The 25,039-nt window shown below is 43.1% G+C and overlaps 1 protein-coding gene across 5 annotated transcripts in view; it reads left to right on the top strand.

The window, feature by feature from the left end:
* LOC115105210 (actin binding LIM protein family, member 3) overlaps window positions 1-25,039 on the top strand; it is a 128,027-nt gene that overhangs the window by 34,593 nt on the left and 68,395 nt on the right. The window lies entirely within an intron of this gene.

The raw sequence follows: 25,039 nt of genomic DNA, 5'->3' as shown, positions 1-25,039 counted from the left end.
GTTGGTTGGTTGTGGAGAATGTGGATTGTGTGTAGGGTTAGGTAGGGAGGTGGTTGGTTGTGGAGAATGTGGATTGTGTGTAGGGTTAGGTAGGGAGGTGGTTGGTTGGTTGTGGAGATTGTGGATTGTGTGTAGGGTTAAGTAGGGCTGGTGGTTGGTTGTGGAGAATGTGGATTGTGTGTAGGGTTAAGTAGGGCTGGTGGTTGGTTGTGGAGAATGTGGATTGTGTGTAGGGTTAGGTAGGGAGGTGGTTGGTTGTGGAGAATGTGGATTGTGTGTAGGGTTAGGTAGACCTGGTGGACAGCAGGTGTTTTTCCTAACCTGCCGCAGGTCTCAAGCGTTTAGCTCAGAAACACAGTCTATCCACCTGGTAGCCCACTGTGAGCTGATAGTGTCTATCTGCCTTTCAGAGCAGATGTTTCTCACTGTAGTCTCATGGCTTTAGGCAGAGCACACCAAGCATTGTCTGCTACACTGTGCATTTGTTTTCCACTGGCCATCATTAATCCTCATGACAAATCTAATCTCCACCTGTGTACTCCTCCCACACACAGCAGATTTCTAGAAAGTTGTGTTGCAGCAGCGGTACTGAGTGGGTGAAAGTGTGCCTGACCTTTTAACTGAGCCAAACAACAAGCCTACGCCCCTGTGTTGGAGTGGGAGTCAAATGGAATTAGAGAAGGAAAAAAACATTTAGTAAAAGCCTCATTGTTTTTTTTTTAGTCACGCACATTTGAAGTCCTCTGCTCGGGTTGGGATGATGTCCTTTTTCAGTGTGTTGTGTGCTAGCTGGGAGGGAGACAGTGAGACAGGGTGGGATGCAGCGATGCGCGGGGGACATCCATGCCAAGATGTGTGCCTGACCTGCTTCTACACCAATACAGACGGTCTGTAGTGTTCCGACAGCCCAAGCATGAAATTGATTTTCCCTCACCACACAAAAAGCCATTGATGAGTCTTGTGGTCGCCGAACGAGCCATCATCCCACACTGGGAGCCAGTGGCCAGGTGAAAACTGAAACGCAAACGTTTCATATTATACCTTATCAGTGTGAGGAAGCGTAAAGAAATACAATGACATGAGCACCTGGAAAGAACTGACCATGTTGAAACAGAATACCTAATATAGAATCCTGGAGTCAGCAGTCTATCCAGTATCCACAGTCAGCAGGTACCTAACCAAATCAGCCTCTTAGTCTGGGCCCTCTCTGGCCCTCTCCCGCTCTCTCTGGCCTGTATGTGCCTTCCCTGACCCTCTCTGGCCCTCACTGGCCCTCACTGGCACTCCCTTCCTGAATGATGTCAGGTCTGGTGTAGAAGCAGGTAGTTAGCACAGAGGGTCTCATCTCTCCAAGACAATAGTTACCGTTGTCACAATATTGTGGACACTAGATTGTCTATGTCATTCTAGTATTCCAAAGAACAGGGTTTCCCAAACTCGGTCCCGCCCCGCCCCGGGTGCATGTTTTGTTTTTGTCCTATCACTAAACAGCAGATTCAAATAATCAAAGCTTGATGATGAGTTGGTTATTTTAATCAGCTGTGTAGTGCTGGGGCAAACACCAAAATGTGGGGGGCCCAGGACCGAGATTGGGAAACCCACGCCTTAGAACACCACAAAGTTGCATACAAAGATGGAGGAGAACAAGTGAGAATTGCCTCTAAAGTTGCCTAGCAGTTAAGAGTGTTGGGCCAGTAACCTAAAGGTTGCCGGTTCGAATCCCCGGAGCCGACTAGGTGAAGAATCTGTCTTAAGTGTCCTTGAGCAATGCACTTAACCATTATTTCTCCTGTAAGTCACTCTGGATAAGAGCATATATTCAAATGTAAGATAAAGAGAGAGAGCAAACATCCCCTGTAGGTGTATGAGAAGCCGTTTGGAGGTCATCTGTTTTAGGAGGCCTAGATTTTTAGAAGAAGCACATGTATTATTTTGTACAGTGTTCAGATTAGCTGTTGTTGAAGCAGCAGCTACTCTACTTGGGGTTCACACGCAAAAAAAATCAAACGTGACTTAACACAGAAGAACATCAATAGTCAAGAACAGCTCAAGGACTGAACTACACAAATGTAAAATAAGAACAGTAGATAGCCTTGAATCACTGATGGATTTGGAGACTGTGACGAGACCCCTGGTGGCATGTCTTGTGGGGTAAGTATGTCTGTCAGAGCTATATGTAAGTTGATTATACAAACATTTTGGAATTTTCAACACAATAGCATTTCTCAGAAAAAAAACAAAAATGTATGCAGTCAATCACTCTTCTACTTACATTTGACATTTTTACATTTTAGTCATTTAGCAGACACTCTTATCCAGAGCGATATACAGTTGGTGCATTTATCTTTAGTAAGTGAATGCACTGTAAGTCGCTCTGGATAAGAGTGTTTGCTAAATTACTAAAATGTAATGTAAATGTTGTTCAGGGTCACGCCAAGGTTCTTTGCACTCTGGGAGGGGGACACCTTGGAGTTGTCAACTGTGATGGTGAGAGACGGACATGCATACTGTTGACCTTAGCCTTCTGTGTACATTGAAGGGCAAGACATGCTGCTCTGTTCTGGGCCAGTTGTAGCTTTTCTAGGTCCTTCTTTGCAGCACTTGACCATATCACTGGGCAATAATCAAGATTAGATTCAACTCGAGCCTGCAGGAATTGTTTGGTCGACTGTGGTGTTAAAAATGCAGAAAATGTCTTTATCACAGACAGACCTCTCCTCATATTTACAGCAATTGAATCAATATGCATTGACCATGACCATTTACAGTTTAAGGTGACACAACACGTTTTACCACATTCAGCTGAGGTCTAGAATTTAGGTAGCCAAATACAATCCTTTTAGTTTTAGATATGTTCAGGACTAGGTTATTACTCGCCACCCATTCCAAAACCGACTGCAACTCTTTGTTTAGCGTTGCAGTCATTTCACTAGCTGAAATAGGGTCATTAGTGCAGTGTTTTCGCTAACTACATATGGTCGTTATTGTCCTCAGGCAAAGAAACTTGTAGAAACAAAAATGTGTTAATAGACCAGAAAGAGAGTACCAAACCTCTCAACTAGTTTTCAGTTCCCCTCCCACTCAGACCACTCCCAGACAGTCCTAGCAAAATTATTGCTTGAGAAATAGTTCTTTACTAAGGTTTTTTTCTTTTCTTTTTTTACTATTTTAATTGAAACAATCACAGTAAGGTACTTAATTGTCACCCAGAAATGTTTTGATATTGAGATGAAAACAGCTGCATTGGCCCTTTAAGGTTTAAAGTAATTAATACTTTATAATATTGATTCAGTAGTTTTCCCTCAACAAGGGCTAATGATTCTCCATTGGCCATCGACATTCTGTTTAGATGAAATCTTCTACCGTATCAAGCCATGAACTCTTAAGTGCACTAATGAATCAACCATCTCTTCCAACTGGGTCTGTAGAGACTTCTCTTTTTGCCTCTGTGTTTCTAGCTTTGAACCTCACCGATCCACAGAGCCTATCTGTGTCAGAGACAATGCAATCTCTTGTTAGTTGTTGGGAGATGTGTTGGGGGATGTGAGTGAGCGTCCTTGGACAAACTCCAGGAAGTAGAAGGAGAGTCCGCTGGGATTGAAGTGGGGAGGAGGCCAAAAAGGACAGGGAGGAGAGGCAAAAAAAAGTAATTTCTACACAAACAGTGTCTGCCAAGCCATATATTCCCATTAGGCTCCACTTGTGAGGACAGTATGAGTGGTGCCTCTAGAATGGAGGCTGTGTGGGGGGCAGGGCTGGACCTGCCCGCTGTCTCTCTCTGTCTCTGTCCTGGGGGTATGGGGCGGCCCAGGAAGTCATCTGTCGGCCCAGGAAGTCATCTGTCGGCCCAGGAAGTCATCTGTCAGCCCATGGCGAGGAGGACAGAAGAGAAAAAAGCAGGAGGGAGGTGCCAGTCATACTGTAGAAATAGACCAGTAGCCTGCAGCTCCCACATTCATCTGATAAAAAAACAAGCACACTTACACACACACACACACACACACACACACACACACACACACAGACAGACACTCACCCACACTGGTCCAGTCTTCTTGGCATATACTGTAACTATTGTATCTAGATGAAAGAAGATGAAATGAACATTCTACATTCTACATTCTATTCTATTGTCATGAGGGGATTTTTTAAAAACTCATTGACGTTTATGATGCTATTTATAGGGATGCAACGTATCACATCTCTCTTTTTTAACGGTAATCTAGTAGTGCACTTCTCTCTAAATCACATCAAAGTTTATTGGTCGTGTACACAGATTTGCACACTATCGCAGGTGCAGTGAAATGCTAATGTTTCTAGCTCCAAAAGTGCAGTAATACCTACAAATACAAAACAATACACACATAATCCAAGAAATTAAAAGAAAGAAATTAAGAAATTTCTGAACGAGCAATGTCAGAGTCCGGAATATATATATATATACATATATATACATACAGTGGGGAGAACAGGTATTTGATACACTGCTGATTTTGCAGGTTTTTCTACTTACAAAGCATGTAGAGGTCTGTCATTTTTATCATAGGTACACTTCAACTGTGAGAGACGGAATCTAAAACAAAAATCCAGAAAATATATATATACACACGTGTATAGACATTATGGTCAGTATATGAATAGAAAAGTTGTGTACAGCAGTAGTTAGCAAACTAAATTCCACAATACCTCTTTCACCATCTGGCTTGGATTCTCTGTCGACTGGTCTGCCGACGAATACTCCATCCGCTGTGCCTTCATCGATAGCCAAGTCAACAAACAGATCACTGACCATCTCGAATCCCACCTTACCTTCTCCGCTGTGCAATCTGGTTTCCGAGCCGGTCACGGGTGCACCTCAGCCACGCTCAAGGTACTAAACGGTATCATAACCGCCATCGATAAAAGACAGTACTGTGCAGCCGTCTTCATCGACCTGGCCAAGGCTTTTTCGACTCTGTCAATCACCACATTCTTATCGGCAGACTCAGTAGCCTCGGTTTTTCTAATGACTGCCTTGCCTGGTTCACCAACTACTTTGCAGACAGAGTTCAGTGTGTCAAATCGGAGGGCATGTTGTCCGGTCCTCTGGCAGTCTCTATGGGGGTGCCACAGGGTTCAATTCTTGGGCAGACTCTTTACTCTGTATATATCAATGATGTTGCTCTTGCTGCGGGCGATTCCCTGATCCACCTCTACGCAGACGACACCATTCTGTATACTTCTGGCCCTTCCTTGGACACTGTGCTATCTAACCTCCAAACGAGCTTCAATGCCATACAACACTCCTTCCGTGGCCTCCAACTGCTCTTAAACGCTAGTAAAACCAAATGCATGCTTTTCAACCGTTCGCTGCCTGCACCTTCACGCCCGACTTGCATCACCACCCTGGATGGTTCCGACCTAGAATATGTGGACATCTATAAGTAACTAGGTGTCTGGCTAGACTGTAAACTCTCCTTCCAGACTCATATCAAACATCTCCAATCCAAAATCAAATCTAGAATCGGCTTTCTATTTCGCAACAAAGCCTCCTTCACTCACTCCGCCAAACTTACCCTAGTAAAACTGACTATCCTACCGATCCTCGACTTCGGCGATGTCATCTACAAAATGGCTTCTAATACTCTACTCAGCAAACTGGATGCAGTTTATCACAGTGCCATCCACTTTGTTATTAAAGCACCTTATACCACCCACCACTGCAACCTGTATGCTCTAGTCTGCTGGCCATCGCTACATATTCGTCGCCAGACCCGCTGGCTCCAGGTCATCTACAAATCCATGCTAGGTAAAGCTCCGCCTTATCTCAGTTCACTGGTCACGATAGCAACACCCACCCGTAGCACGTGCTCCAGCAGGTGTATCTCACTGATCATCCCTAAAGCCAACACCCCATTTGGCCGCCTTTCCTTCCAGTTCTCTGCTGCCTGTGACTGGAACGAATTGCAAAAAACGTTGAAGTTGTAGACTTATCTCCCTCACCAATTTTAAACATCTGCTATCTGAGCAGCTAACCGATCGCTGCAGCTGTACATAGTCTATCGGTAAATAGCCCACCCAATTTACCTACCTCATCCCCATACTGTTTTTATTTATTTACTTTTCTGCTCTTTTGCACACAAGTATCTCTACCTGTACATGACCATCTGATCATTTATCACTCCAGTGTTAATCTGCTAAATTGTAATTATTCTCCTACCTCCTTATGACTTTTGCACACAATGTATATAGACTCCTTTTTTATTTTATTTTATTTTTTTCTACTGTGTTATTGACTTGTTTATTGTTTACTCCATGTGTAACTCCATGTTTGTTCACACTGCTATGCTTTATCTTGGCCAGGTCGCAGTTGTAAATGATAACTTGTTCTCAACTAGCCTACCTGGTTAAATAAAGGTGAAATAAAAAAAAAGATATATATAGGATGAGCCATTACTAGAATACAGTATATACTGTGCATATAAAGTGTGTAAAACAGTTTTTGTTGTGTCACAGGCTGAATTCAAACTTTTTGAAATATATTTTTTCTCACCGATCTACATACAGTACAATACCCCATATTGTCAAAGTGAAAACATGTTTTTAGTAATTTTTGCAAATTTATTGAAAATGAAATACAGAAATATCTAATTTACATAAGTATTCACACCAATACATATTAGAATCACCATTAGCAACGATTACAGCTGTGAGTTTTTCTAGGTAAGTCTCTAAGAGCTTTGCACTCCTGAATTGTCCAATATTTGCCGATTATTCTTTTCAGAATTCTTCAAGCTCTGTCAAAGTGGTTGTTGATCATCGCTAGACAACCATTTTCAAGTCTTTCCATAGATTGTCAAGCAGATTTAAGTCAAAACTCTAACTCAGCCACTCAGGAACATTTACTGTCTTCTTGGTAAGCAACTCCAGTGTAGATTTGGCCTTGTGTTTTAGGTTATTGTCCTTCTGAAAGTTGAATAAATATCCCAATGTCTGATGGAAAGCAGACTGAATCAGGTTTTCCTCTAGGATTTTGACTATGCTTAGCTCCATTCCATTTATTTTATATCCTGAAAAACTCCCCAGTCCTTAACAATTACAAGCATACCCATAACATGATGCAGCCACCACTATGCTTAAAAATATGGAAAGTGGTACTTAGTCATGTGTTGAATTGGATTTTCTACAAACATAACACATAAACATAACACATAAAGTGAATTGCTTTGCCACATTTTATACAGTATTACTTTAGTGCCTTGCTGCAAACAGGATGCATGTTTTGAAATATGTTGTATTCTTTTCACTCTGAGTTAGGAAGGACGCCTGTATCTTTGTAGTGACTGGGTGCATTGATACACCACCCAAAGTGTAATTAATAACAACACCATACTTAAAGGGATATTCAATGTCTGTTTGTTTTTTTACCCATCTACCAATAGGTGCCCTTCTTTGCGAGGCGTTGGAAAACCTTCCTGGTCTTTTTGGTTGAATCTGTGATTTAAATTCACTGCTCGACGAGGGACCTTACAGATAATTCTATACGTGGGGTACAGAGATGAGGTAGTCATTCAAAAATCATGTTAAACACTATTATTGAACAGAGTTAGTCCATGGAACATTATTTAACTTGTTAAGCACATGTTTACTCCTGCACTTATGCCATACCAAAGGGGTTGAGTACTTACTGACTCAAGACATTTCAGCTTTTCATTTTTCATTATTTTGTAAAAATGTTAAAAAATCAACAATTTCACTTTGACATTATGAGGCATTGTGTGTAGGCCAGTGACACAAAACCTAAATTGAATCCATTTTAAATTCAGGCTATAACACAACAAAATGTGGAAACAGTCAAGGGGTGTGAATGCTTTCTGAAGGCAAAGAAGTCTCTAAAGTGCAGGGTAGAGTACCGGGTGGTAGCCGGCTAGCAACAGTGACTGAGGTTCAGGGATGATACTGGGCAGGGGCTTGGGTGGCTGAGGTCCTTGATGATCTTGTTGGCCTTAGATTAATTTCATTTCATTTGCGATTTTCATGAATAGTTAACGTTGTGTTATGCAAATGAGCTTGCAGATAGATTTACACAATCCTGGATACAGGTTTTTTTTCGTAGCTAAACGTGACGCAGAAAACAGAGCGAATTGTCCTAAACAAATAATCTCTGAGAGTCTCCTCATTGAAAACATCCGAAGTTCTTCAAAGGTAAATGATTTTATTTGAATGCTTTTCTGTTTTTTGTGAAAATGTTGCCTGCTGAATGCTAACGCTAAATGCTACGTTAAATGCTACATTAGCTATCAATACTGTTACACAAATGCTTGTTTTGCGATGGTTGAGAAGCATATTTTGAAAATCTGAGATGACAGTGTTGTTAACAAAAGGCTAAGTTTGAGAGCAAATAGATTAATTTCATTTCATTTGCGATTTTCATGAATAGTTAACGTTGCGTTATGGTAATGAGCTTTTGAGGCTGTAGTCACGATACCGGATCCGGGATGGCTCGACGCAAGAAGTTAATCATTACCTCATATCAGTCTCATCAGAACATTGCATACTCCTTGGATCTGCAAGAACCCCAGCTTTACTTATGATTCAGCACTACAAAAAATTGGTTGAATTATTTATTTACTAACTAACTAACTAAATAATAACACAGAATAACATACACACTTAACACATGAGAAGAAGTCCCTAGGGGACTAACAACAGCATGACTGCTTGGTTACCACAAGAGGGAGGGTTAGATAGGGAGAGACAAAGAGAGAGTCAAACTTATCGTTGATACATTTGGAAACTTATGTTACCTCTGCACATGAACCACCGCTCGTTTGGGTAAGAGATCATGAATGTATTTACGTGTAGATGTCTTTGTTTGTCTCTCTGTTGAAACCAATCAATCCTTCTATGGGGAAGTTGTAGTGTTCCGCTTCGGTGTAAGGCTCTGATTGTCCTTCTTCTTAGTTGTCTTGGTTTTGTAGTGGAGTGCTCAAGTAGAACAGATACTCAGATGCACCAATGATTATCTGAGATGATGTGTTCTCCTTCCCACCTTGTGTTTTTACACACACCTGCAGAATGGCAATGTTCAGGTCTAGTCTAGGAGTTATTTTAGGAGTTATTTTCTTCAGCTCAGTTTGAGGTTACGTTCTAACCATTTCCAACATGTTGCTAGTCTGGTAGGTGGACCACAGTCTCTTGTCTTTTAGTCTGATATGTTAATTCTTACCCAGTCCTTTTAAGCACTCTTGTCGAAAAGGGCAGTTCCATCACGCTGAGAGTGTGGCTAGTTACTGTGCAAAGTTTATATGAAAAACAATTATCTCATTAGACACTAACATCACATTCCTATCTTAACAAAAATAGCTGCATCCATTTTCCTATCCCATAGACAATGTATTGGATGGAAACTTGACGGATAAAATGTGTACACTTTCCAAGTTACAGTATTTTCTTGATACCATTCTCAATGACATCACAAAATAATAAAAAATGTGACATGATTATTCTTTTCATCCCCACTGACCATTCTTAACATTCCTATCTTAGAAATATTGTTCCAATATTCACATTTTGGGTGTTTTTGGCGCGGCAAAAGTCATCTGTGAGACAAATAATTCCTTTGGTTGATACCGAAAAGCAGGAGAGAGATTCCCCTCCCTAATTTATGACAGAGTGTTAAGGTGTCAAACCCCTCTCCTCTTCATCGTCAGCCATTTGCCAAGATGATCTGAGGCCTTGGATCCTCAGCCAGGAGAGTCATGACACCATAATCCAGCTATCCTCATGCACTTTCTGCCACCTCAGATTTTTTGGGGTGCATAATGCCCTTGCTCTCAATGGTGCATCTGTAGAAGTTTGTGAGAGTCTTAGGGGCCAAGCCAAATTTCTTCAGCCTCCTGAGGTTGTAGAGGCGCTGTCACTACATTGTCTGTGTGAAGGGACCATTTCAGGTCATCAGTGATGTGCACGCCAAGGAACCTCAAGCTTTTGAGTTGGACACATGCGTGGCCATGCAGTCATGGTGAACAGGGAGTACAGGGGGGCTGAGCAGACACCCCTGTGGGGCCACCATGTTGAGGATCAGCATGGAGGACGTGTTGTTGCCTACCTTTACCACTTGGGGTCGGCCCGTCGGGGAGTCCAGGACCCAGTTGCACATGGAGGGGTTCAGACCCAGGGCCCTGAGCTTAGTGATGAGCTTGGAGGGCACTATGGTATTGAAGGCTGAGCTGTAGTCGATGAACAGTATTCTTACATAGGCACATGTGCAGTGCATTTGGAAAGTATTCAGACCCCTTCCCTTATTCCACATTTTGTTATGTTACAACCTTATTCTAACACGAATGTATAAAAACAAAACAACAGAAATACCTTATTTACATAAGTATTCAGTATTCCTTTGCTATGAGACTTGAAATTGAGCTCAGGTCCATCCTGTTTCCATTGATCATTTTTGTGATGATTCTACAACTTGATTGGAGTCCACCTGTGGTAAATTCAATTGATTGGACATGATTTTCAAAGGCACACACCTGTCTATATAAGGCCCCACAGTTGACAGTGCATGTCATAGCAAAAACCAAGGCATGAGGTCAAAGGAATTGTCCGTATAGCTCCGAGACAGGATTGTGTCAAGGCATAGATCTGGGGAAGGGTACCAAAAAATGTCTGTAGCATTAAAGGTCCCCAAGAACACAGTGGCCTCCATCATTCTTAAATGGAACAAGTTTGGAACCACTAAGACTCTTCCTAGAGCTGCCCACCCGGCTAAACAGAGCAATCGGGGGAGAAGGGCCTTGGTCGGGGAGGTGACCAGGAACACGATGGTCACTCTGACAGATCTCCAGAGTTCAATCAGGCCTTTATGGTAGAGTGGGACGGAAGCCACTCCTTAGTAAAAGGCACATGACAGCCTGTGTGTAGTTTGCCAAAAGGCACCTAAAGGACCCTCAGACCTTGAGAAACAACATTTTCTGCTCTGATGAAACCATGATTGAACTCTTTGGCCTGAATGCCAGGCGTCACGTCTGGAGGAAATCTGGCACAGAAATCCCCACAGTGAATTACGGTGGTGGCAGCATCATGCTGTGGGGATGTTTTTCAGCAGCAGGGACTGGGAGACTGGTCACTATCAAGGGAAAGATGAACGGAGCAATGTACAGAGAGATCCTTGATGAAAACCTGCTACAGAGCGCTCAGGACCTCAGACTGGGGCGAAGGTTCACCTTCCAAAAGGACAACAACCCTAAGCACACAGCCAAGATAACACAGGAGTGGCTTCGGGATAAGTCTCTGAATGGCCTTTGTGACCCGGCCAAAGCCCGGACTTGAACCTTATCGAACATCTCTGGAGAGACTTGAAAATTGCTGTGCAGCATTGCTCCCCATCCAACCTGACAGAGCTTGAGAGGATTGACAGATGATCACCACAATACAGTGAATGGGAAAGGGGATTCAAAAGGAACTCCCTCTGCTGGTGACTTGCTGAATGTGCAATCCTGACGGAGGGCTGTGACTGGTTAATGGCATATAATGTCAATTTCTATGTATAAAATGGGTCATAGCATTAAAAGTATCAGAGAGTCCACTCTGGAAATGTGATGTGTTTGAAGAGTATATTGTTACAACCAATATGTCTAAAAATAAGCTAAATCAAAAAGGGTAGTTTTGAGATATAAATATAAATATTTGTAATGTCTAATAAATTAATGTGAATATGTGTATTTCAGAATTTAGGCATACGCAATATTTGAGAGAACACTATAAGGAGTATAATGCCAACAAAATGTTGTCTGTATCATATACAGTTCACAGAGGCGCCTATACTGTAGGTCTAAAATAGGCCTAAAATAGCTCATTTCAGCATGATTTTCAAAAAAATATTGTTTATGATACAAATGTAGAAAACACGTTAAACATCCTTCCTCCCAATGAAGTTCTTATGTGAGAATTGCCAGAACAATCGGAGATACCACAAATATTTTCCACTCCCGCTGTCTTGGATTCGCCCTCCTCCATAAACTGGGCTAATATAATCTTGTATCTCTGACAACTTTCTACAGAAAGCCATGGAGAGAGATTTGTATGTGTTTTTTTTTTGTCTGACTGACTGTCTGTCTGCGTCTCCAGATATACTGTAACTGCCTGCATGAGATGAGCCGAACAACATGTTGTAGGATGCCAGCAGGAGGGCTCCTCTCCTTCCCCCCTCTCTCTCCATCTCTCTATTCACTTTGCCAACAGTAAACATGGAAGATGGGAGTTGTGTAAAGTCGTTTTCATCTTTGTCTCTGTCTTTGCCAGGCTGGCAGCACTGCTGCCGCTGAGAACGCTTTGTAGCCTGCATCCCACTGGCTCTCCCCTCCAACAATGACTACAGGGTAGCAGATATGCACCTGTTTTTCATTGCGGTGATGCCGACTATCGCTTCTCTCTTTCTCTCGTCCATCTCCATTCTCTTTCTCTCTCATCTATCTCAACATGTATTTTTCTCTTGTTTTTTTCAGTCTCTCCGCCTTTCTCTCCCACACTAGGGAGCAGTCACTGTAGAGCAGAGGTCTTCTCATGTACAGAATCAAGCATTAGCTACACTACCAGTCCAAAGTTTTAGAACACCTACTCATTCAAGAGTTCTTCTTTATTTTTACTACTTTCTACATTGTAGAATAACAGTGAAGACATCAAAACTATAAAATAACACTTATCTAGTAGTAACCAAAGTGTTAAACAAATCAAAATATATTTTATATTTGAGATTCTTCAAACTAGCCACCCTTCGCCTTAATGACAGCTTTGAACACTCTTGGCATTCTCTCACCCAGCTTCACCTGGAATGCTTTTCCCACAGTCCTGAAGGAGTTCCTTCATCTGCTGAGAACTTGTTGGCTGCATTTCCTTCACTCTGCAGTCTGACTCATCTCAAACCATCACAATTTGATTGAGGTCTCTCCTTCTTGGTAAAATAGCTCTTACACAGCTTGGAGGTGTGTTGGGTTATTTTCCTGTTGAAAAACAATTGATAGTCCCACTAAGCTCAAACCACATGGGATGGCGTATCGCTGCAGAATGCAGCCATGCTGGTTAAGTGTGCCTTGAATTCTAAATAAATCACAGACAGTGTCACCAGCAAAGCACCCCCACACCATAACACCTCCTCCTCCATGCTTCACGGTGGGAAATACACATGCGGAGATCCTCCGTTAACCCACACCATGTCTCACAAAGACACAGCGGTTGGAACCAAAAATCTCCAATTTGGACTCATCAGACCAAAGGACAAATTTCTACCGGTCTCATGTCCATTGCTCGTGTTTCTTGGCCCAAGCAAGTCTCTTCTTCTTATTGGTGTCCTTTAGTAGTGGTTTCTTTGCAGCAATTTAACCGTGAATGCTGGATTCACACAGTCCTCTGAACTATGAGGCTATTAGCTCTAATGAACTTATCCTCTGCAACAGAGGTAATTCTGCATCTTCCTTTCCTGTGGCGGTCCTGATGAGAGCCAGTTTCATCATAGCGCTTGATGGTTCTTGCGACTGCACTTGAAGAAACTTTTGAAGTTCTTGAAATGTTCTGTATTGACTGACCGTCATGTCTTAAAGTATAGATGGACTGTCATTTCTCTTTGCTTATTTGAGCTGTTCTTGGCATATTATGGACTTGGTCTGTTACCAAATAGGGCTGTCTTCTGTATACCCCCCTACCTTGTCACAACACAACTGTTTGGCTCAAATGCATTAAGAAGGAAATAAATTCCCCAAATGAACTTTTAACAAGGCACACCTGTTAATTGAAAAACATTCCAGGTGACTACCTCATGAAACTGGTTGAGAGAATGCCAAGAGTGTGCAAAGCTGTCATCAAAGGCAAAGGCTATTTGAAGAATCTCAAATATAAAATATATTTTGTTTTGTTTAACACTGTTTTGGTTACTACGTGATTCCATATGTGATATTTAATCGTTTTGATGTCTTCGCTATTATTCTACAATGTAGAAAATGGTAAAAAATTAAGAAAAACCCTTGAATGAGTAGGTGTTCTAAAACTTTTGACCGGTAGTGTACAGTATATTGAACCAACCCGATGTTGAAGCATATGAGGAATACAAGCCTGATGATTCTAATGATTTTAAATGAAGAGCCTACTGTGATGGAGTTGAAATTAAAGCATATACTTGTTACTAGGGATACACTCTGCCTCAGAAGAGGAGATGGGAGGCTCTGAGTTACAGTGTCCACTTCCCTGGGAGTAACAATATCCCCCCTACTAATGACGGCCCTGGCTTATGACCTATACTGCCCTTCACCCTGCCTCCTCTCACATCTCATCTCCTCTCATCTATTTCCCTCTTTCCCCTTCTGCTGTCTGTATGACTGGACTGGCTCCTGTGGAGTAGGACACAGTTGTACATACTCTGTAGAAACCTTTCCTTTAAATCATTGCGGCATGTTTCTGTTCTCCTGTTTCTCTCCCCCGTTGCCTGTCTGGATCAGCAGATTGGGCTGGATCTGGAGCTGCCGGGAGGATGTGAACTGTTTGTTAATGTGCTTGTTCTCTGTTCACGCTAAGAAAAAGCGGGATTTTTTTCTTCTTCTTTGAATTGAAATCGAGGGAACCTAACCTAATTTAAGACCCCTCAATATCACTACTAAGTTGCATTCCTAGATTAATCAATGTTTGGGTGATATAATGACATAGTTAGGCCTATATGAATAGAAGTGAATGATTGGAAGAGAGATTGAGTGTGCCAGTGCTTGTTTACAGTGGCAGGCTCCGCTACCCATGAAGGTTCATGGGAGGATTATGAAGGTCACACAGGTAATCAAGGTGCTGAGTCTCTTACTACGCTGTCATGGATCAGCTCCAAGGTCGTGTCTTGGCCAATCGAAATCACCAGAACGCTTAATGTGATTACGAACAGACTGAATGTTTAGAATCAAGTATGAACCCTTAACATGGTTCTAAAATGGTTAATGTGGACAGGGCTTTACTGTCTGTCTGCCTACCTTCAGACTAGACTGTTGGCTGGAAAGTTAGAGGTGAGGGCTGAGGGGGGAATGTAAGACAGACAGGGAACTATTTAACATGGAGTGTAATGCACTGACAGGTCAGAGGTCAGAGACCTCTTGACTCTCTGCCCCCACCCTCAGCCCTCTGCAGGTCCCCCAGGGTGTGACCTCTGTCCTGCTGGGTCAGTCCCGGTCAGTCCCAGCCCAGTGGGTGATGGGGGGGGGGTGTACCTCTGACACTCTCTCAAACAGCTGCCCATGATACGCCACAGCTCCACTGTCTCTGGCTGCATTTGGACTCCGACGGACGCTTTTGATCGGCGTGTAGCGTGTGCGGCGTTCAGAGTTTGTGATTGGTGGAGACTATTCCTGGTTGCAAGGATATTCGTCTGAGAGTGAGAGAGAGAGAATACTAGAGAGAGAGAGAGGGTTTGGTGGTGGTAGAGGGGGTTCTGTTGCCATGGCAACCCCCTGGCTGCCCCATGTTTCTTATCGCCAAGCCAGAGAGAGAGAGAGAGAGGTTTTTGCTGCCAGCATGTCTGGTGCTCTGTGTATGTGTGTGTGTGTGAACGCCAGGCCTGGGCTGTGGCTGCAGCTGGGACCTGGGACCAAGAGTCTGCATTGCACCGTAGGAGCCCTGGCTGGCCTGGCATGCTGCTCCCAGATTGGTGATAGATGGCCAGGATAATCCCTTTGCTTACTGCTCAGCAGTGCCAGAGAAAGAGCTAGGGATTAAGACATACTACTGCTGTCTGTCCATGTCCACTTTCCCTAATCTGCCTGCTAGAAGAATGTTCTGAAAAATGGACACAAGATGAAATATGTGGGAAACAAAAAAGCTCTGCTTTGAGAGGAAAACGTAAACATTGACCACAGGAGAGAGGACCGCAGAGACAAAATGTACGTAATATGATGATAAACTGAAACTATATAGTCCAATATGATACTATATGGCAGGTTGAGAGGATTGTGGCGCCACCATGGTGAAGTTGTGTGTGTGTGTGGTCTATGTAACACATAGCCTGTCCAAGTATGCCAAATTGACACACACAGACAGGTAGGATTAGTGACTGCTCGTCCTCTCTGTTTGGGATTGCAAAGGCATCCTATGACTGGGCTGTGGGAAGTGCACTGTGGGAATCTGATGTCATGCATCTGTTCGCATGCTAGGCAATATCCTTGGATGTTCTTGGAGGTAGTAGGGTGCCTTTTGGAACCCACCCTTTGTGTCTCTGTGGGAAGCTGTTGAGAGGTGGGTCTGTGAAGATGCTAAATTCATCTGTGGTTGGGTCAACACTAGAGGTCAACCGACTGTGATTTTTCAACGCCGATACTGATTATTGGAGGACCAAAAAAAGCCGATACCGATTAATCTGACGATTTTTATATATTTGTGATAATGACAATTACAACAATATTGAATGAAGACTAACTCAGGTTCTAAACCTGTTCTAAACCCAGACTAACTCAGGCTCTAAACCTGTTCTAAACCCAGACTAACTCAGGTTCTAAACCTGTTCTAAACCCAGACTAACTCAGGTTCTAATCCTGTACATGTAGGTAGGGGTAAAGTAACTATGCATATGCAATTCCCTGATGTAGCGATGGAGAACTCTGAACTCCAAGGAGGGGTCATCTCAAGGGAATCTTTTTCTGACCACCTCACCTCATGGTGTCTTCTTAGAGTGGGATTGACTCACTGGGTTCCTGGAAATTAAATCCATTAGATTGACTCTGTATGCTAACTAGAATTGATGACTCTAGTCTAAACTGCTGCTCCACTAGGGAGTGAGTAATATGATTGCCTCCGTTTGAATTAAATGAAGAATCCAGGGGCTGAACAAGGCTGACATAATTCACAGCCTCATCTTACAGTCAGGCATCTTACTAACAAATGGGAGGAAGCTTATCAGTGTTATAAAGGCAACTCTTACACTCTAAGCTCTCTGGTAGTCCCTTCACCATCTCCCTTCCTGTGCCAAGGTGACACAGAGACTTGGATTGTGTTCGCCTGGTGATATCTGCAATTCAGATCCTGCGGTATATGCATTTCAAGGTGCTTGTTCATCTACTACCCTAGACACGTACAGCCCAGCCCAGCCCGTGGCTTTCCAGGAGCCTAGGTGGTAGAGCCATAGTGTTGTGTTCATGCCTCTAGTTCATGAGGGATAAATCATCAGCACTCCCGTTTCTCTGCTGGTGTTGCTTTGTGAACAGCTGTTATTAAGGTAGCGTACAGTAGGTAGCGTCTGGTTGGTTCTGCTGCCGAAGCTCATGTTTGAAGTCTCAGGGCCTGAGTTAGTCTTGTTTTAGAACAGGTTTAGAACCTGAGATAGTCTGGGTTTAGAACAGGTTAAGAACCTGAGTTAGTCTTAGTTTAGAACAGGTTTAGAACCTGAGTTAGTCTGGGTTTGGAACAGGTTAATAACCTGAGTTAGTATTGCTTTAGTACAGGTTTAGAACCTGAGTTAGTCTGGGTTTAGAACAGGTTTAGAACCTGAGTTAGTCTTAGTTTAGAACAGGCTTAGAACCTGAGTTAGTCTGGGTTTGGAACAGGTTTAGAACCTGAGTTAGTCTGGGTTTGGAACAGGTTAAGAACAGGTTTAGAACCTGAGTTAGTCTGGGTTTAGAACAGGTTTAGAGCCACTGAACTGAGGTCTTACACTACGATTATGCAGCCCATAGTTTAAGGAAGGGACAACTCAAATGATTTGTGGATATTAAGGCCGGCCAGACAACTATATCTGTAGATTTATCCAGTCATCAATTACTGTGCTGTAAATTGAGGGACAAACTAGATTTATGCTGACTCTTTGAAAATCTAGCATTGAATATTCGTAATGATGGTACTGTCCTTCATTTCCCATCCACCAGTATCTCTTTTACTGGTATATTACATTATTTTATCGGCAATATAATTTCCCTTACAAGTACTACCCCACAAGGTCTCCCTCACACTTCCACTGTGACCCAGCAGACAGTGCTGACTGGTTTGGTCCCCCACACATTCGTACTGCATCCTGAGTCAAACACACATCAAAGGGATCATCTGACGGACCCAAAGGCGTCGGGGAGTGGAGGAGCGGAGGGAGCAGAGGCACGGTCGACACGTTATGAACGCCAAGGAGAGGCAGGCAAGCGGCGCGGTCTCGGTGGGGACTAAATTAGTCGTGGTGGGCGGCGTAGCACCCGCGCTCCATTAGCATTTGTTACGCATGAATGGGGAAAGGTCGTTTCAGTCACGGCCGGGCAGCGACAGGAGAAGAATAATGCAGAGGAGAGATAGAGAGGAGAAGGTATAGTGATACCTTTCTGTGACTGTAGACCTGTACTGAACCCAGCCCTGCCAGAACACCACAGCTCATCTTGAAACCACTCAATTACAGTCTCTGGCTGCTCTTCTAGCCTGAGTGATTTTCATTGTCAACCCCAACATATACTTAGAGCCCTGGATCTCTCTCTCTCTCTCTCTCTCTCTCTCTCTCTCCTTTCCATTCCTTCCCTCCATCCTCTGGGGTATTGTGTTAATCATTCTGGGTGAGTGTTTTCACAATGTCACTAATGAAACTCTATTGATTAGTAGTTTGCTCTGTACCTGCAGGCCTCTGGCATGGTAACACGTTCACGTCTGGAGCTACAGTAGTCAGGAAGCAGCGCCCACACCGTATAAATGACTGCTCCTAGATCAGCATTAGATTCCCCCTGCTCAGCTATCTGTTCCATCCGCAAGCTCATTAGCATAACGCAACGTTAACTATTCATGAAAATCTCAAATGAAATGAAATAAATCTATTTGCTCTCAAGCTTAGCCTTTTGTTAACAACACTGTCATCTCAGATTTTCAAAAATATGCTTCTCAACCATAGCAAAACAAGCATTTGTGTAACAGTATTGATAGCCTAGCATAGGATTATGCCTGACATTCAGCAAGCAACATTTTCACAAAAAACAGAAAAACATTCAAATAAAATCATTTACCTTTGAAGAACTTCAGATGTTTTCAAGGAGGAGACTCAGTTAGATAGCAAATGTTCAGTTTTTACAAAAATATTATTTGTGTTGACAAATCGCTCCGTTTTCTCCATCACATTTGGGTAAGAAAAAAAACGAAAATTTAGTCATTAAAACGCAAACTTTTTTCCAAATTAACTCCATAATATCGACAGAAACATGGCAAACCGATGTTTAGAATCAATCCTCAAGGTGTTTTTCACATATCTATCGACGATAAATCCATCGTGGCAGTTGACTTTCTCTTCTGAAGAAATGGAACGCGCATGGACCTACAGATTACGCAATAATTTCGACACAGGACACCGGGAGGACCCCTGGTAAATGTAGTCTCTTATGGTCAATCTACCAATGACATGCCTACAAATACGTCACAATGCTGCAGACACTTTGGAGAAACGACACAAAGGGCAGGCTCATTCCTGGTGCATTCACAGCCATATAAGGAGACATTGAAACACAGCGCCTTCAGAATCTGGGGCATTTCCTGTATGAAACTTCATCTTGGTTTCGCCTGTAGCATTAGTTCTGGGGCACTCACAGATAATATCTTTGCAGTTTTGGAAACGTCAGAGTTTTTTCTTTCCAAAGCTGTCAATCACATGCATAGTCGAGCATCTTTTCGTGACAAAATATCTTGTTTAAAACGGGAACGTTTTTTATCCAAAAATTAAAAGAGCGCCCCCTATCTCGAAGAAGATAACCAATTATGAGCCTGGCCAGCTGCTGAGATAGCCAGTCAGAGTGAGTCAGAGCCATGAAACACATTACATGAGGCACACATAGCTTTAAACAGCGGGAAATGGTGCGTATGGACTCAAAACAAACACACCCCTAGCACCCGTATGCTCAAACACACACCCGTGCACACACACACACACACACACACACACACACACACACACACACACACACACACACACACACACACACAGACAGATTTACTCATTGTCATTTCAGGGTTGGCCTCTTCAGATGTTTGCTACATGTATAATCAACCCATAATGTGGCAGTGTTTGCTTTACTCTGTGTGTGTTTGCATACAGATGCCCAATCCACGTAACAGGAGACCAAGCCAACTTGGCCATCTCTTTAATAGACGTAAATTTGCATGCTAGCTCTTAGTTAAAATGTGTACCTTGGCATCATTTCTGGTTTCCGCCGGTGCTTTAAGTATCAAACAACCACTTGCCGTCCTTTCTGCCTAGACTCCTCCTCTGATGTGAGCAGTGCTTTGTTGACTGGCCATCTCCTGGCTGTGGAACGGAAGACCAGGCTAAGCGTGGGCTCTGATCCCAGCCCAGGCTAAACAACTCTCTCTCTCACTCTCTCAGAGGACGGCAACTGCTCCTTATCTGGCCCAGGCTAGGCGATCCTGCCTGCCTCCTGCCTCTGCCTGCCTCTACCGCCACAAAGAGCTGGCGGAGAAGGAGGAAGCGATAAAGCCTAATTGCGTGCCTTGCGATTACCAGGGGATGGGAGGGGAGGAGAGGATGAGGGCATAGAATTTTAATTGTGTCTGTTGGCTGTTGATAAATACATATCCCCCCCCATCCGGTCCTGGCTGAACTGGCATCAGACTGTAGGAGTAGCAGCAAGTGTGGCACAGCTGGGAGCAGCATGCTGTGGTGTAGCGCTGTGTGGTGTGGTGGCCGCTGATTCCTCATGCACAACACAGCCAGTCTTTATTTACGGCCGAGCTGAATTATTCATTGGGCAAGATAGAGAGGGTAAACTGTAGGGCGCGCAGATGCCACCGCTAGCCTTTCAAAAGCTTTTTCTCTGGCAGTGAATGGGCTGTGGTAAGCAGTGATTTGTCTCGCTGGCTGGCTGGCATGGTCTCAGGCTCTGCTGTTGAAAGGCAACATGTGCACCAGGTGGGTCAGTGAGACAAAGAGGAGCCGTGTGTTACAATAGAAGAATAGTGTAGCTAACTGTACTACTGCTGATGCTCTACAGATGATGGTAACAGTGGATCCTCTGATTGCGAATCTCAGTCCTGCAAATTTAGCACATGCTAAATGCGATTCTTCAGGTTTAACTGAATCATTTACACACTTATAACTTTTGTTTTCATGGTTGGTGTGCTGTATTTGGTGCCTTATTGCTTCATTTCAAAGTTCCCCAATGTGGGGAGTAGAAGTGGTACCCATGACACACATACTACTGATGTATGAAAGTTCAACTGAGCCCAGGGGCGGTGGTTGAATTGCTCTTCCACTACCTCATCTGCTGCTGTGACACACTCACACAGCATGGTGCTGTAGCAGAGAAAGGCAGGGCCTCCCTAAGAGGGAGGCTGTCTCCCCGGCTGGCAGCATGTGCAGTTAGGTGCCCCAAGGGGCCGTGTGTGTCTTGTCCTTGCTGCAGCGTTCTGTAGCCCGCCGGTGTTATTGGAGACGCAGGGCACTGGATCATGTTTCACTCCTCCCTGAGGGGCAGCTGCTAGATAGGATCAGATATTCAAATGCTTTATTCAAATTCTCATGCCGTTCATTTACAGCCAGGTGACCCCGTGATACAAGTCAGTGTTCGACATCCATCCGTGTCTGAGGACGTCGGGAGATTATGTGGAAACTGGACCACTAGGGGCGACAGTGAGCGCTGTTACCTTCAAGTAGGTTTTAGTTTGGCTAGGAAGTTGTGGATGGGCATAAGCATCTGCCTCTGATTCCATAGGTTGCAAATTTAAATCCAGCGATAGAAAATATTTTTGGGAGATTTTTGTTTTAAGCCTATCCCAAACCTTAACCGTTACCTTAACCATTCGGAGTTAATGTCTAACCTTAAGATTTCGGAGTTAATGCCTCTGATTCCAAAGGTTGCAAGTTTGAGTCCATCAACAAAAAAAGCCTAAAGCCTATACCAAACCTTAACCATTACCTTAACCATTCAGAGTTAATATCTAACGTTAAGATTTTCAGAGATAATGCTTAAATTGAACCCTAACCTTAAACAATTGGAGTTCATGCCTAAACTTAACCTTAAACACTTTGAAATTTGACTTGAGAAACAACTTCAAAATTTGACGTTTGAAAACATGGATTAACGTCTAATTCTGTTGTAAGACTGTGAGAGCTGGTTGGTTCCTTCAGCAAGAATTGTGTCAGGCATCATTTACCCGTCATTCTCCATTTGAAATCATATTGGCTGACAGTTGGCTGTCCTATCTATGCTTAGAGAGATAGTACCTCTGTCCCTTTGTCCCCGTCTCATAATCCTTATTCTCTGTCAGTGGCTGCATCTCTTAGGAGTCAACAGGAGCCTGATGGTTTAGTGGGGCTCTTTCTACACAGGTAGGCTTCTAAACACTTTGCCTCAGGTACTGTCACACTCAGCTAGATCTAAAGACATTTAGCTAATTGACTGCCTATTTATTTGAACGTGAACACTGACGTTTAAGTTACAGCAAGAGCCATATCAATGGTCTTTTACAGAGCATTTACTCTACGTCGACATTTGGATTGATGTGGTTGTGCAGTATTGCTGTGATAATTATTATTCGATTCACTTTTTTAAATCCTCACGGATGGATTATAAAATTGAATTTATATCGGGTGAGGGGTCATGCAGGCCAGGTTAACATACGCATTGACACACACACACACACACACACACACACACACACACACACACACACACACACACACACACACACACGTCTACCTACAGCCGTGCTAAAATAAAAAGACATTTAGCACGCCCTCTTGTGTACAATTGCTTTTCCAAAACGGGATTCCAATTAAGTCCAAAAAAATGTATTTTGATAAATGTATTCATAGGCTACTATTTCATCCCTTCGCGAAAATATAGTCCCAACACAAATGTATGGTTGCTAGCCAAGCCGGCTGGTCGTTCCTTCCATTGGAGTTGTTGCTATGGGCATGCACTGCTAATGATGCTGACAGTGATAGAGATGTCCATGGTGCTGAATTTAGCCCATCAATCATCATGCTCATCTAGCAGAAATACACTATACATTTGTAGCCTACTGCCAGACTATTTTACAGATAGAGGAATTATTTGAATCATAACATTGACACGATTTGGTTATTTCAATCATCCACTACTTATTGTAAATGAGAATGTGCACGTTGCCGTTCATTGAGCAGCCTTTGAAGTATCATGCATCTGATGGGGCCACGTCAGCAGACTGCCATTTAGCTGGAACGGGCGGTTGGTTCTTGGAGTCGGAACCTGTCAGGATGTTGCCTCATCTTTTCCCGCTGTCCAGTGAAGGGGTTCAGTAGCTCTCCGCCCTGGTCATGATCTCTATGACCTCCAGGTCAGCATCAGACAGCTGCCGGATGGTGATGCTTATGATGGAGTGGTTTGTGTATTTTTGTGTTCTGACCTCCTAGAGAGAGAGAGGGAGAGGAGAGAGAGAGAGGGGAGAGAGAGAGAAAGATAAGTAACTTGGACTCAACAAGATTTGAGAAAACTAATATAGCGTCAGCTCTAATATCAAAATATGTAGGCTACTTATTCTACCAGCTGTCACAGCCTCGAGTCAGAATTAGACGTTCATCCATGTTTTTCAAATGTAACATTTCAAAGTTTTTCCAAACTTCAAAAGTGTTTAAGGTAAAGGTCAGGCGTTAACTCCAAATTCTTAATATTAGTCATTAACCTGTTAGTGATCCCTTCGCGCGCCAATCCCTTTAGCGGGATCGATTTCACAACATCCAGAGCGCCAAATTCAAACTACAGAAATATCAATATTCAAGATTCACGAAAATTTTGTTGTAATACATCAAAATAACGCTTAACTTCTTGTTAATCCTGCTGCATTGTCAGATTTCAAAAAGGCTTTACGGTGAAAGCAGACCATGCGATTATCTGAGGACAGCGCCCTGCATACAAACACATGAAAATCACTTTCAACCAGGCAGGTGGCGACACAAAAGACAGAAATAACGATATAATAAATGCCTTACCTTTGAAGATCTTCTTCTGTTAGCACTCCAAAATGTCCCAAAAACATCACAAATAGTCCTTTTGTTTGATAATGCCCTTCTTTATATCCCCAAAATGTCAATTTATTTGGTGTTTGATTCAGAAATACACCGGTTCCAACTCACCCAACATGACTACAAAGTATCTAATAAGTTACTTGTAAACTTGGTCCAAACATTTGAAATAACGTTCCTAATCCAACCTCAGGTATCCTAAAACGTAAATAATCTATAAAATTTAAAACAGGATAAACTGTTTCCGACACCAGATAAAAACAACATGAAGCGCATTCCAGTTCATGCGCACCAAACAGCAGAGTCCACATGGAGTGACACTTAAAAAGAACAGCCATACTTCTTAATTTCCTAAAAGAATAACATCAACCAATTTCTAAAGACTGTTGACATCTAGTGGATGCAATAGGAACTGCAACCAGGTTCCTTTTAAATAGAGCTTCCCATAGAAAACCATTGGGAAATACTATGACCTCAAAAAAATTTTCCCTGGATGATTTGTCCTCGGGGTTTCGCCTGCCAAATCAGTTCTGTTATACTCACAGACATTATTGTAACAGTTTTCGAAACTTCAGAGTGTTTTCTATCCAAGTCTACCAATTATATGCATATCCTAGCTTCTGGGCCTAACAGGCAGTTTTCCTTGGGCATGCTTTTCATCCGGACGTGAAAATACTGCCCCCTATACATAAAAAGTTTTAACTCTGAATGTTTAAGGTTTGGGATAGGCTTAAAACTAAAATATCAAAAACAACTTTCTATAGCTGATTTTGAACTTGCAGCCTTTACGATCAGAGGCAGATGCTTACACCTATCCCCCATTCTCATCCACAACGCCAAGCAAAACCGAAACCTACTTGAAGATAACAGCACACTCTGTTGCTCATAGTGGCCCGTTTCCACGTCATCTCCCTACATTCTGAGACATGGATGGACGTCGAATACTAGCTTGTATCTCGGGTGACCTGGCTGACTTATTTGTACAACAAACCTTGGATCCCAGTGTGTTAACTCCGACTGATTCTCGGCTGTACCACACTGTCATCCGCAGAGACCACCCGCCTGGAATGC

Source organism: Oncorhynchus nerka, linkage group LG22 (genome assembly GCF_034236695.1).
Source record: "Oncorhynchus nerka isolate Pitt River linkage group LG22, Oner_Uvic_2.0, whole genome shotgun sequence".
NCBI classification, from domain to species: domain Eukaryota; kingdom Metazoa; phylum Chordata; class Actinopteri; order Salmoniformes; family Salmonidae; genus Oncorhynchus; species Oncorhynchus nerka.
This window is presented reverse-complemented; position numbering and strand designations above follow the sequence as displayed.